The sequence below is a fragment of the Lepidochelys kempii genome, chromosome 11 (genome assembly GCF_965140285.1).
Source record: "Lepidochelys kempii isolate rLepKem1 chromosome 11, rLepKem1.hap1, whole genome shotgun sequence".
Taxonomy (NCBI): Eukaryota; Metazoa; Chordata; order Testudines; family Cheloniidae; genus Lepidochelys; species Lepidochelys kempii.
In genome coordinates this window covers 63,131,663-63,145,300 of record NC_136390.1, presented here as the reverse complement: position 1 = coordinate 63,145,300, position 13,638 = coordinate 63,131,663, and the positions used below count along the sequence as shown (strand labels likewise).

The 13,638-nt window shown below is 42.2% G+C and overlaps 1 protein-coding gene across 3 annotated transcripts in view; it reads left to right on the top strand.

Annotated features, from left to right (window-relative positions):
* The window catches only part of KLF7 (KLF transcription factor 7), a 66,958-nt gene that overhangs the window by 43,434 nt on the left and 9,886 nt on the right, over nucleotides 1–13,638 (top strand). The window lies entirely within an intron of this gene.

Below are 13,638 nucleotides of genomic sequence, written 5' to 3'. Positions count from 1 at the left end.
TTCTTCAATTTTACATGAAAATGTGTGGCCTCTTAACGATAACTGCACATTTAATTCACGATTGTATTGTACAAGCGGATTCCTAGACGCTAGGTTGGTCCTGCAACGTGAAAAGAAGCACGTTGGACCAGTGCAGTAAATCAAACATATCTGTGGATTGTTGAGAGCTGCATCCATCTTGCTCTCAGTAGCATTTAAGAAGTTACATGGTGTAAAACATAAATCGTAATGTAAAAATGGATTTTTTTTAATCATTAATATGGGCATTCTGAATGCTCCCAGTGGTGGGAGCCATGTTGCCACAAGTAACCTCACTTGTGATTCAGCCAATGAAGGAGTAGCCCCATCAATGTGCGCTTGAGCAGGGGGGTAAATGTTTTACCACCTCTGGCATTAGGCTCCATTTTGAGAATACTTTGCAGTAAGACAGACACCTGTCACCACTGTCAGACTACATATATCAGTCAAAACGTTTACACTGGAGAGAGTGCCCCCACCAGAACCATCAATGTTAATGTGTGTTTCAGATTTGAAACCCTGATCTCTCCAGAGCCAAAGCCACTGTAGCTTCTGCTCTAAAACCAGAAGTGAGCTATCTTCTGGATCCACTTCAGATGTCACACAGGTTGGCAGAGAATGAGACACATTTCACAAGAAAGGGCTGACCTCATGAAATTTTCAATATCTAAGATTGGGGGACTTGCAAAAGTTACTGATCTTGTGAAATTTCCACTGTTTGGAATCAAAATCTTGCAAGAACAGCCCACCGTGTTTTTGATGCTTTTGAACTACAAGCCGTCGACCTGGTTCAACATTAAGCCTGAACTCCAAACCTGTAGCCAACCAAGATCATTGCCTCAGCCCATCTGTATTTCAAATGTTTTATAGTTTATGGGTGGGGAGAAGTGTTTCTCACTATGGCCTTGAATCTGGAGAGCCTTACCTGTGCTGAATAGAGGTCCTAGCCCACAAATCATCCCACTGGCTTCAGTGTGTTTACTTGTGGACTGAAGTGCCAATAGGTGTAAACAAAGATATCAGAATAAGATCACAGATTATTTCTTGGCTTTCGGAAGAGGTCCTACTTGGCTTTCACAGAGAAAGGCCAGTGACAGAGGTGGTTCTGAAAGCATGAAGAATACCCAACTGCGGAACTTTCTCCACGAATGTCCTGCCTATGCTACAGATACAGCCCTAGTGGTGGACTCAGTTACATCACAGCTGTCCCCAGGAACAGTTGTAAAGCACAGTTCTGTTGTGCCGTCGCGGTGGGACACCTCACTTCATTTTAAGAGCAGTGTGAAAGCCATGGGCATGGTTTGAGGATCACTGCATTGTAACAGGATCTCCTTCCACGACTGCATATGTAGTATGATCAGGAGCTTAAATCTGATCACTCCAAACAACAAAGCTAACACAAGGAGAGAGTCAAACTGCCTCCAACACAGAGACAGTAAATGTTAGAGGGGAGTGGCTTGGGAAATTCTGGGCTATATATTGTACACGGCTCAAGCTGTCTCCTCCCAGCCCCAACACCCAAAATTATAGACAAGAAGCAGTCATCTCGCTTGGTTCTTTGTTTTCGCATGCAGCCTGCTTGGATCTGTCGTCGGTATAATGTTGTTGTTGATTGTGAATTTGGCCGACAGTGCCAATGGCCACTAGCCACTTGGCTCAGTCAGTAGCTGAACTAGGGGATCTGAAATGATTGCAAGATATTTTACTTTGGCTGGTAGCTCGCTTGTGAGTAATACAAGAGCCATTTGCCAGTTACTGCTCTGTGCAGAAAGGGCAGGATGGCGCTTACAGACAAAGAGTTCTCAGTATGGGGTTCAGACCAAGCAGAAGGAAGATCACTCAACTCGTGTATAAAGACAACATGCCGGATCAAAAGGATTCACTCCTTTCCATGAAAATTAAAACCATGTCTGTTGGGGGAAGACTTTTATTCCTTTTCGTTTGTATGTAACGCTGACCGGACACTTGGCTGGCTTTATTTAGTGTGTGATGATCCAAACGGAGCCAGGCATGCTACAAAATGATAGCAACTCACTAGATCTGACTTTTTCTTATATAGTGTGTTTATATAAGCAGTAACATTTAGAGGTTTCCTGTCAGGATCAGGATCGCAACATGCTAGGTGCTATACAAACTCCTATTATTCTGCTGCACCATATGTAAGATTCAGGAGATTATTATATGGCACGCTTGATGCAAGATTTTCACTATGAAATCATCAGCCTTTGGAAAGGGATGAACAACTATCTGTATAGAAGAGAACTTAATTTGGAAGGGACAGTATAATCTGAACAAAACAGAAGGGAATGGGAAATACGGAGTAAATGGAGAAATTAAAATGGAGGTTGTACAGACTGAAATGGGGGAAGCCAAGCAGTGGGTAGGCATACGTGTGTGACAATGAACTTTATATGGAAGGAAAAGGTGAGCTGGGTGTCGGGGAAAGTCGTGCAGCTAATGTGGGAGTGAGGTGTGGAATCTAAATGGAATAAATGGAGTCGGGCTGGCTGCAGATGTAATCCAACCGTAACACATTCAATTGCACTTAATCACATAGCAGACATCAGCGCAACGACAGTTTGTTTCTTTGGGAAACAGGGATTTTAGCCCAGTCTTAAATGCATGGAGCTGAATTACCAATGTAGCGGAGAGCAGAGGGGGAGCTAATTGGAATGGTCAAAAAAAAAAAAAAGTCATCAGCCGCCTCCTAAATTAGAAGGCAGGATATTGCTGGCGAGGGTCTGGATGCAAACACATCTAGAATTGAGCTGGCACATGACCTAAAGAAGGGTTAGTCACCACGATTCATTTTGTCCCTAAGCTCAGAGGCCAGTGGAATAGAGGGCCTATAAAGCTTGTCGTATTGGACTTCCTTGTACTAATATGGGGTGGAGGGGGAGTATAATGATGGGATGGAGTCTTTCTGGCCAAAAATAAACACCACTGATGGACTTGCAAGGAATATCCTTAAGTTGGGGATTTTATTCAAGATGACCCTCTGATAGGTCCTGCTTGGGACTCCTTTGAGTGTCTTTTGGGATGTTCTGGGGACTTCAGGATTTTTTTTTTCTTTTTAAAATTGGGATCTGGTGAAATCTAACTTCCCAGTGCTTTCATTTCCCCAGGTATCTTAAGGGCTTTAAGCAGTAGCCTGTCTCACATTGTCTTCCCATTTTACTATATAGTGTCTTTTATCCAAAGTGCTGGGTAAGAATAACCAAACCCAAACAAACCAACCACTTGGTGGTCCTGCAGGAGAACAAATTATTAGAGTTACAAGAAAAAGAAAAGGGAGACATCAGGTCATTAGAAGCAGCATTAAACAATAGGAAGGGATAAAGGCTTCGAGATGGGATTTAAGATAACAATGGGAAAGATATTTCCAAAGAGGAAAAGTATAGTATTTCGAAATGGCAAGAGAAGAAGGAATAGTGGTACGAAGAGAGAGAGGTAACGGGAAGGAATAGGAAGTCAGGGAATAACTGGGGAAATAAGATGATTTGATAGCAAGACCAGTGATAGCATTAGCGTGTGAAGTAATATCTACATTGTACTAATGAGATAGTGCAAGTGGGTAGGAAGCCAGCCAAGCAAGAGGAGAAAGATATGAATAGCCAAGCAAAGCAAATTGGGGGAAAGAAATTTGGAAGAGCTGCGCAGACAGCATGGAAGAAATCACGACCGGAGATGGCCTGCCTTTGGCCCAGGATTACTGCTGTGCCAAAAGAAAGAGTCACGGCTTTATGTGATGTTTAGAAGATAATCTGCAGGGGTTAGCAGCATGACAAATGGAAGGGCAGGAAGGGAGTCCTTGGTCACAGATAATTCCAGGCTTTCCTATGTGTGACAACAGAAACAGTAGGTGCACTTAGCAGGAGGAAATCCTTTCTGGGTTAGATTTACTTTGGGGTAGTTGGGTGTATTTTTGCATTGCTAAACTTGAAGGGTTTTTTTTGTAATTTGAATAGAAGTGAAACTAGAGTTCATCTAGACTGATTAAAATGAGCCTAGTCTGGGTTTTCCCTTCCTGAGTCTGTTTAATGTTCAGCTAGTTTTGGAAAAACTTTGCCATTTCACTTTTGAAAGTGCCCAAGTCTTACGCCTGTGAGAGTTGTGACTGTGGAAATGGGCCCTTCAAAGGTACTAGATCATAGGAGAAGATCTACATAGACGTAAATTACCAATAGATAGTACTTACATTTTAAAACTTTTTCTTTATCTACAGACCAGCTGCAGCAACATGCAAGGTCCCCCATGTGACACGCCAGTCTGCTTCAGGGGCCACCTCTAGTGTCCCTGGGTAGCTATCTCCATAATCATTCAGTCCTTGGTCTCGGCTGAGGCAGAGCAGACAACGGTGTCAATTGTGTGGACAACAATTCTCAAGTAAGGGGACTGAGCCCTTATAATGAGACCCTCGTCTCATTTCACATGGATCTCTATATGACCATTGGCTCATAGTTGTTTTTGGTCACTGCTGTCCTGAGCTGGATTAGGAACGGTGGCTGAGGGGTGAAAGACTTTCTCCTGAGCCAGTGACTTCTCTGAAACACCCGTTCATTCTGAGAGGACCAAATCCTGTCGTCATACAGATGGGCAGTGGGAGGAGCCTTGTGTGGAACTGAGGAGTTTTTTTTCCATAGAAGTCTGGCGACTGGGTGTAGGGAGGTCACTCCCTAGGTTGTGCTTAGCGCAATGCCATGGGGGCTCGTTGTTTGCTGTCACACAGGTCGGCTTGGGACCAGGACCTAGACAAGGAAGATAATTCCTTTGCCCTTCCCTGTGACCTGAGGGGGCATGGTGCTGCTGGAGATGCTGACTCTTGGAATAGATGACCTCCAGTGGTAATTTATGGTCCCATGGCACTTTCTGTAAAGGTAGAGATGCTAACGCTGTGTTCCCAGCCATAATGAAGTTCAGGTAATTGCTTTCTGCTTGCCTAAGTTCTCCCTGCAGTTTCAATTCACCTCCCATTGTGTAGTGGGATTATGCATTGTTAAAGAGTTGTGTTTCTCCTGCAGTGTAACTGCATTTCAGTTTGTGGTGCCTCTGTGTTCACATACCCACCTTACGAAGGTGATGGGAAGCTTAACCTGTGAGATCACTGGATGCAAAGAGGCTACGGACACAAGAACTAGTTGTGTACTGTTAAGGTTCCACAAGATTCTCTAATATAGGAGCTGGGGGACAGAGCATGATATCTACTGAGGAGATGAAGAGCATTTAATGAAAGTATGTGACCAGTAGTAGGGGATAACTTTGGCTTTGGCAAAAGAAGAGCTGGGGCTGGAGAAGGGGGAGCAATCCTTTGAAGAAGAAACTTCAGCAAAAATAAGGTCACAGAACCAAGTACATCATCACAAATGGAAAATACAGATACCAACACCAGCAGCTTAAAAGCAGAAGAGATGAGCAAGTGATCCGGCCAGGAGAGAAGACCTAGATAGCAACAACATTCCCGAACCTAGTAGGAGAAGCGTAATGGGATACAATAACTTCTGCAAAAAGAAAAGGAGTACTAGTGGCACCTTAGAGACTAACCAATTTATTTGAGCATAAGCTTTCGTGAGCTACAGCCCACTTCATCGGATGCATTCAGTGGAAAATAATTTCTGCCTAGACAATCAAATACCTAGCAAAGGGAAGTAATGCACTGTGCAGCAAAGCTAAGGGGGAGATTCTGATACCTGTACTCCCTTTGAGTGGCACCTTACTCCTTGAGCCATCCCACTGAAATCAATGGCACTTCCTGCAGAGTCAGGCAGCATTCAGCAGCAGTAAGGATATTTGAATCTGGCCCTAAACTGTTTCTCTGCATTGTTTTTTCAACATAGGATGATGGAGAAATCTCTACTCTGGCGATGCTTTTCACACCTAGCAAAGGTGAGGACCAGTCAGAGATGGAAACAATTGAAGTTGTTAAAATGCAGTCACAGTTACATCGCTGACTGGATGTGACTGATCTGAGCATTTCAGAGGAAACCAAGGTTGAAGCATCTGAGCCACTAACAAAACGATGTGCTTGAAAATGTGCCCCATGTATTGTGTCCACACCGAACAGAAGCCTGAGGATGACTGTAGGTAATAGAGAACTGTGCACCTGATGTTAGCACCCATTGGGAAAATTAATTTAAAGACAGATAAAGGACCTGGATAGGACGGGGACAACCAAGCATTGTTTTCGTAAGTTATAATTGTGCCTTTCTAACCTGCTGCAGCTGTTGGAGAGTGCGATCAGGACATAGAGTGACCAGATGTCCCCATTTTATAGGGACAATCCTGATATTTGGGGCTTTTTCTTATATAGGCACCTATTACTCCCCACACTCTGTCCCAATTTTTCATACTTGCTATCTGATCACCCTATCAGGACAGGGTCTAGAACCAGGGGGGATCATTTTATTTACTTTTCAAGAAGCTTATCCACGTGCAAGGAATTTTGATAAGCTATAATGTACTGTAATGGATTAAAAATGATTCAGAGACAGGGGCTTCCATCTAAGGAGAGTTTAAATAATAGGCTAGTCAGTTTGGAATGGAGAAGGTAGAAGCATAGAGTACAACCCAAATTATCCAGATTTCTCAGAGGGTATGCAAAAACCTTTGTATGACTGGGGAATCAAGCCTAGCAGGCTTAAGTCTTTCTCTGCTCAGAGTCATCTTTATGTGTTACAAAGAAGCCCAAAGGGGCATAAATCCAATTGTTTTGCTTTGCAAATCAATTTAAAAACAGATGAGAATACTTTTTTTGTTGTTGTTGCTACATCTGATTAACTTGTGCCACTTATTGCTACAAGATCTTGAGGCAAATGGCTGAGTACAAATTAAAAACATTAGATATTTATGGGCTAGAGTTTTAAAGTTGGATGCCTAAATCTGTGTTTAGGCATGTAAGTGCTACTTTAGACAGCTAAACCTTTAGTTAGGCACCTAACTGTTAAACTCATATTTGAAGATTGGGCCCACAATGGAAAACATCTGCAGTTCTACCAGCTAAGATAACCCTTATAAGGGCTTGTGTTTCAAGATAAAAGCTGATCACCAGCTGGGCACAGAACGAACTGTCCCCTCATGGTATAATATTGCACAATTAGAAGTATAACACGGGATTTTACACCTTTCCCTGAAGCATCTGCTCCTTTACCTCTGACAAAAACAGGATATTGGGATAGCTGGACAATTGAGCAGTCCTAGTAGGCCAATTCCCATGTCCATACATGATTATTAATGCAGTAGAGACTTCTGGAAGCAAAATGTTATTTAAAGGTGGATGATTTTATATAAATACTTGTGTATTTAATAGAATGTGTCTATTTTTGTTTAGTTTATTATATGTTGAATTAGCAGTAGACACTATGGCTGCTTGCATAAGCTTTCAGTCACCTTTTAGTTTGCAAAACGTTCACCTTTTCAGGTGTTTGGTCTTTACCCAGTGGGAGTGGTTGGTTGTTTTGAAGTTTGGTTGTTTTTGTAAAAGAGGCAGGAGTAATGGGGAGGGACAGGGCAGGAAAATACTTTCCCATTAGAAAACAATTTTTAAAAATTATAGCACTGTAAGAACTGTGGTTGGAAAGTTGGTATTGGTCATGGAAATAGCCCTTGTGTAGAAGACATACCTTTGAGCATACTTGGTGAAAACTGGTTTGGATTGACTGAGTTATGATTCATTGAAAATTGCTCTTCACACATGTGCAATACAATTAGTACAATTTTATTAGCACTTTTAAGTGTTGTTCAGAGTACACTGAATAGCAGTCTTTTCATTGACTTTGTGGGCTTTGGATCAGGCCCAGCAAGTGGGTATTATCGCTATAGATAAATCTCTCTTCCCCCCCAGCCCATATCATAAGGTTGCCAACCTGATATAGTTTCCAAGTCATCAAATGATACATATTTTTAGTGTATTTGAGTCGCTATTTATCATAACATAGTTAATTACACTTGATGGAGTTAATTACTCCAGATGATTTATGAGCTGGTGTTCTCATCTCCCTTAGAACTGAAGAGAGTTAACCATGCCTGTTTCCAAAATCCAGATGAAATAATGCAATTCCTGATATAAACTTTCCAGCCAATAGTTTGTGCATTTTGAACTAACCCATCTTAAACTGGCTTGCACAATACACTGTAGCAAAAGACTACAGCATAGCATCATAGTAGAACTATTCAACATTTTTTTTGTTCATTCAAAAATGGCCTTTTTACTTTTTTAAAAATCAGAATTTTTCTGGACAAAACTGGAAAATGAGAAATTCTGGGGAGTTTTTCATTTTTCCCTGTCTCCTTTTTCCCCCCTTCTCCTTTTTTCCTTCCTGTTTTTCAGAGGCAAAAGGAAAAAAGGGGGTAAAAATGAATACAAAAAAATTTCAAACAAAAAAAAAGTTCCTTTTTCAAAACCTGCTGCACAAAAAAGAATTAAAAACTTTAGCATATTTTTGTGAAAATATTTAACCATTTTTCCACCAGCTCTAATCACTGATAAGTCTTCCTATGTTGCCTGGAATTTCCCAGAGAATCTATATGCACAAAACGAAAGTCCGCAAACTATAGATCTTTGCCACAGAGTTGTGCATTGTGGAAATTTATGGTGCGTGTTATAAATAGCCCTTTTCATTACTTGTTCTTCAGTGTAACTTGCACAAAAAAAAAAAAAAAGTCTATTGTGGGGTCCTGGAAAAATCTTTCAAAGTGAATTGAAATCTTTGAGTTTTTGCCCCCTGTCCCCCTTCATTTGTTTATTTTGCTGTGGTTGCCTCCTCTTGAGCTTTTAGAGCTCAACTGAATTTGAAACTAAAAGCTCTTATTAGAGGAGATTTTTTTTAAAGTTCTTAGAGCTCAACTGAATTTGAAACTAAAAGCTCTTATTAGAGGAGATTTTTTTTAAAGTTCTTCCAACCTCTCTGGGGACAAAAATAATGGCAGCTTGAAGCAGCAGAGAATCAGTAATTAGGGCAAACAGCAATGCCTAGCATGACTGGGGGAAAATATGAGGAAAGCAGGAGAAGAGTGCAACAGACAGATTTGTACAGCCTGTTACTAGGAAACCACATCAGCATTAAATGCAGTGTGCTAATTGGCTAGCAGTCACTGCCAGGGTACCAACCTTGGCCTGCTACACAGCTGTTTCTCCTCTCTGGTTGCTAGGCAACTGCATCCACTCCCCCCTTCTTCCCCCCCACACTTATTCTAGAGCCTAATTGGCTACTTTTGCTGCTGGTGTTGCTGCTGGGTACCAGTCTGGGCCTGCTGCTCTGCTGTTCTCCCGAGGGGTCTGAGGTGGGGGAGGATATGTTGGCAATTAATGGAGCATAAGTGCAAATTCTACACAATGTCTGGCACCTGTGTCCCCAGTCCTGCTCTTTAAACTAAATCCTTCTGCTCTGAGCACACATCAGAACCTGGAGCATCTTTCTTGGCTAAGCTTATTAAAATATATTTAAAAGAAAATCAGAAGTTAGAAGGCTTTATGGATCTTTATGGGAGAATATACATGGTATTCCTTAGGCTACTTTGTGTTCAGCGTGCATGTCGATGGACAATGGATATTTATTAAATGCTTCTTTGCAAGGAGGGTAGAAAATGGAATTTTTTCCTTTCTTTGAAATTAGTTACATGCTTTGAACCTTGTTGGTTATACACCTGTGTGGGGGGGGGGCGGGGGGGAGGGCAATGTGTATGTATATAGGAAATAAGGTGGAATCAAAATAATTTATTTTCATGCACTGAATGACTATGTGCAGAAAACTGCTACGGGCTTTGTGTGTGAAAGACTCTTATTGGGCCCTTAATTTCTCTTTCCCCACTTCTAAAATGGGCATGAATATACCCACCTTTGTACAGGCAATTTTGAGCTTTTTGGATTAAAAGATCTATACCATGTACATGTAAATCAGTATTAATTTTAACATGTAATCATCCCTATTGACCTAAAAAGAGTCACAACCTTGTCTCGTGTATTTGACACTCCTATCACATTCTGCCTAATGTCCGTTTGCTTTGTACCATCACCTTTGAGGCGGTAGTTATCTTTCTGGCTGGTGCCAAAATGGTAATGAATAAAACAATTCTTATATAGGCAGAAAAGAATGATGAAACAGTTAAATACTCTCCAGTACCCTCTAGTCCTTTGTATATTTAAATAAAAAGTCAGTTTCCATTTCTCAGTAAAAAAAAAAATCAAATAGAGAAGGAAAGGATGTTAAGAGAAGCTGAAATTGATTTTATAAGTAGTTTCACTTTTACTTAGTTGAGGGGAGGCACACAAGTTGCAGGACACAGAGGGTGTGTCTGTGTCTTTTCAAGAGACTTTTCTGTCCCAGCTGTGTGAGCCATACAATTGTAACTTGTAACTCCTCACCTGAAACTGTGGCTGGGGAGCCGGCAAAGGATCTTGGACTACTCCAAATCTGTCTCTAGAGAGACTGGGGTTCACAATAGCCCATGCTCCATCATGGCGTAGAGCGCGCACAGTGAAATGAGAGGTGGGTAGTGGTGGTGCGTAGGGCACTAAGAGGGTTATTATTAAGCTATAAGTCTTTTGGAGGAGTCCTTGAAATCTGTCATCCTTTCTGCAACATGCTGATGCTGAAGATCACTTGGCATCTTTCATAGAAATAAAGGTTTGACCTAATGTCCTTGGCCAACAATGTTTCCTATTGTGCAGTGTGCCGGGTATTCTGCCCGATTACTACCCTTGCCCCAGCAAAGGCTCTGTTTCACTGGTACGCTGTGTATGTAGTTTGTAAAGCACTCTGGGATGAAAGCTAAATGTAAGATACACGTAATGTGATTATTGTATTAGGCTTCTTATTGTGATACAATAGGCTTTTGTTATTAAGACAAACTGTGAGCAAAACCAAATTCATGTATTCCACATCTCCTCAAGGCAGTGTGGGTCGGGAACCATTCACCACTGAAATCCCAACCCCATCCCACCCCCATCTGGAATTCTCGTGTTACTTCCTGTTTCACTAAAGCAATCCCAGAATGCGTTACTCTGTGACCTATGCCTTGGATTGCCTGGGTTTCACTGACATGGACACTTCTGCTGTGTGATGGCCCATTCTAGGCTACTCTCTGTGAAACAGCAAGTACTAAGGATTTTGCAGAAGAGATGGGAAGGAGAACTATTGAAAAGTTCTCTAAAAAGTCAGTGAGGCTGCTCTGGTCCTGATCCTACTCACATAGCTTCCTGCTGCTTGCCCCCCCCAGTTTGCTTAGGGGAGGATTCAGGAGAACGAGCCTGCATTTAACTCCATATTCAGTTTTGCTTTGCAGTTCACCTTTGACTGTCTCTACAAAGAAGCAATTGGAACACAAATTTCTAGCAGTGACTCTCAGCCCACGCAATCTCTTAGTAGCTCAGGCTTTTGAAATTGTTTTTTTTCCCCCCGCACGTAACTGCATTTTATCTCCAATTTGTAAAAAGGGAGGGAAACAGAATTTCCAGTTTTGTACTGGTTAGAAAAATGCACAATTGTGGGTCCTGAAACTGTGTGAAAATAAGTTACAGTGGAAGAGCATATGCTGACTTTATGAAGGTTTTCTAATTTTATGTTTTATGTTTATGACTTTACATAGTATTGAAGAATGAAAGTGACTTCATTTTTTTAAAATTTAAATGAAGTTCAAAATGTACGTCATCAAGGATCTATTTCCCCCTCCCTGCATTCTTAAAATATTTTGGCTGACTCAGCAACACTTGAGGAGAGTCTCCTTATTGTCTCATAGGGGAGAACTGAGAGAAACCATAAGGGACTTATGCCTGGATGTTGCAAAGAGCTCAGTGTGCGTGTGGACCCCATGAATGCAAGGATCTTCCTGCATAGATCAGTGTCTAATACTACTTCAAATAAATGTCATGATTTCACAAAAGATGTTGCAACCAAAATATTTTGACAGTTGCAGTGTTTGGGGCAGGGGAGGAGGGGGTGCACACTCATTCCTGGTGTATTAATTTATTATTTTATAAAGTTACACGGTGAAATCCTAGCCCCGTTGAAGTCATTGGGAGTTTTGCCATTGACTCCAGTAGAGCCAGGATTTCACCATGTACTCTCTTATTCACACGTTTCCTCTATTAAAACAGAAGAGCACATGAAATTCATCCCGCACCATTTTTTTCCACCGTTACCACTAATGAGATCAGAGGGACATCCCACTCCCAGACACCTTTTGTGGGACCAGTAGCCAAGAGAGGCTTTTAATTTTATCTACAATGGGTAAGAGAGTAAAGCAACAATGAAAAGATACAGTTAGTTCTTATCCTTTGTGCACAGAGATGCTCATGGAAATCTCTCCCTACCCCCACCCCCACCCTCCCATTTTCAAAATTGCTATATGGAGGGGGGGGGAAGCTAATCTCTTTTAGGTCTGTGGGGCAAGGATCTCTTTTTGACACGACTTTAAAGGTCACAGGCACTTTTGCCTTTCTGTTATGCCACACGGCTGACTGTAAGCAAGCAGGCTGCCTGGGAGCACAAAGGAGCGCTGTCTGACGGTCGGCAGAACATGGCTAATGTTACGGAGGAAGGGAATCTGAAGACAAAACCGGACTCTATGCTAGGCAAAGACAAATCGGGGACAGAGCCCCTGGAGCACGGACAACAGAGATATGTAGCATGCCACCCATACATGTATTCTAGACAGGCCTAACAGAAGTACTGCTGGCCTCCAATAAGCTAAATACAGCGCTCTACATTCTGAAAGCACTTGGCAAACGTTAATTAGACAAATCCAGCGTCAGTCATAATGCCCACTGATTTCAGGCAAAGACTACAGTATTTGTTAACAACCCTTCTGTTCTGCAGACGATTGGACGTTAGGCTGTCTGTACCTGCCAGTTTTGAACAAGCGTCAGCATCTCTCACTCTCTCCATAACATATGCAACAAATGTACAGCCACGCAGAAACACATCTGCCTTGCCGTCTCCATTGCGAGCGAGGCATCTCTTCTCTTGCAGCCACACAAGCTAAATGATTTTCACCATGCACATTACCCCTCGCACACACACACAAAATTTGTTACTGTGGTGTGTATTGCTTTGAAAAACAACATGTTAGTTGTCCAGTAGAGCAGCAGCTGAATGGTCCACCATCAGGGACAAGCCCAGAATATGGGGTGTCATTTCTGGGTGTCCACTCTCTATGCCAGTGAAGACCCAGGGCAGCATGCAAATCTTGCCCTGGATCTCTAGGGGAGAGCATGTAGGCCGTAGTACACTTGAGGGCAGTGTTTGGGTGAGCCAGCATTGGGGGCAATGCCCGAGCCACGGCTGAGATGGGCATGGGAAGCACCACCTTGCCCGTGATCTAGGCCCTGATGGAAATGAAAACCTTGAATGGCTTTTTGAGCGGAAAATTCCTTTTTAACAAATTTGCCTCAATGCAGCTAGCTTGTTGCAATCCAGCATGTGCTATGTTTGTTCTGTTTTCTCATTGTTACCAGCCGGCGGTTTCTTTAGGATTTCTTTTATTTTTACTGTCTAACCAAATATGGCTGGGACAAACACGCTGCTTAGAAGAGAATTAGGGCATCCTAAATACTACAGCACATATAACTGTAGGCATGTTTCATTGGCCTCTTTTGCCTAGGTCTTGCAGCACACGAGGGTCCTGCTG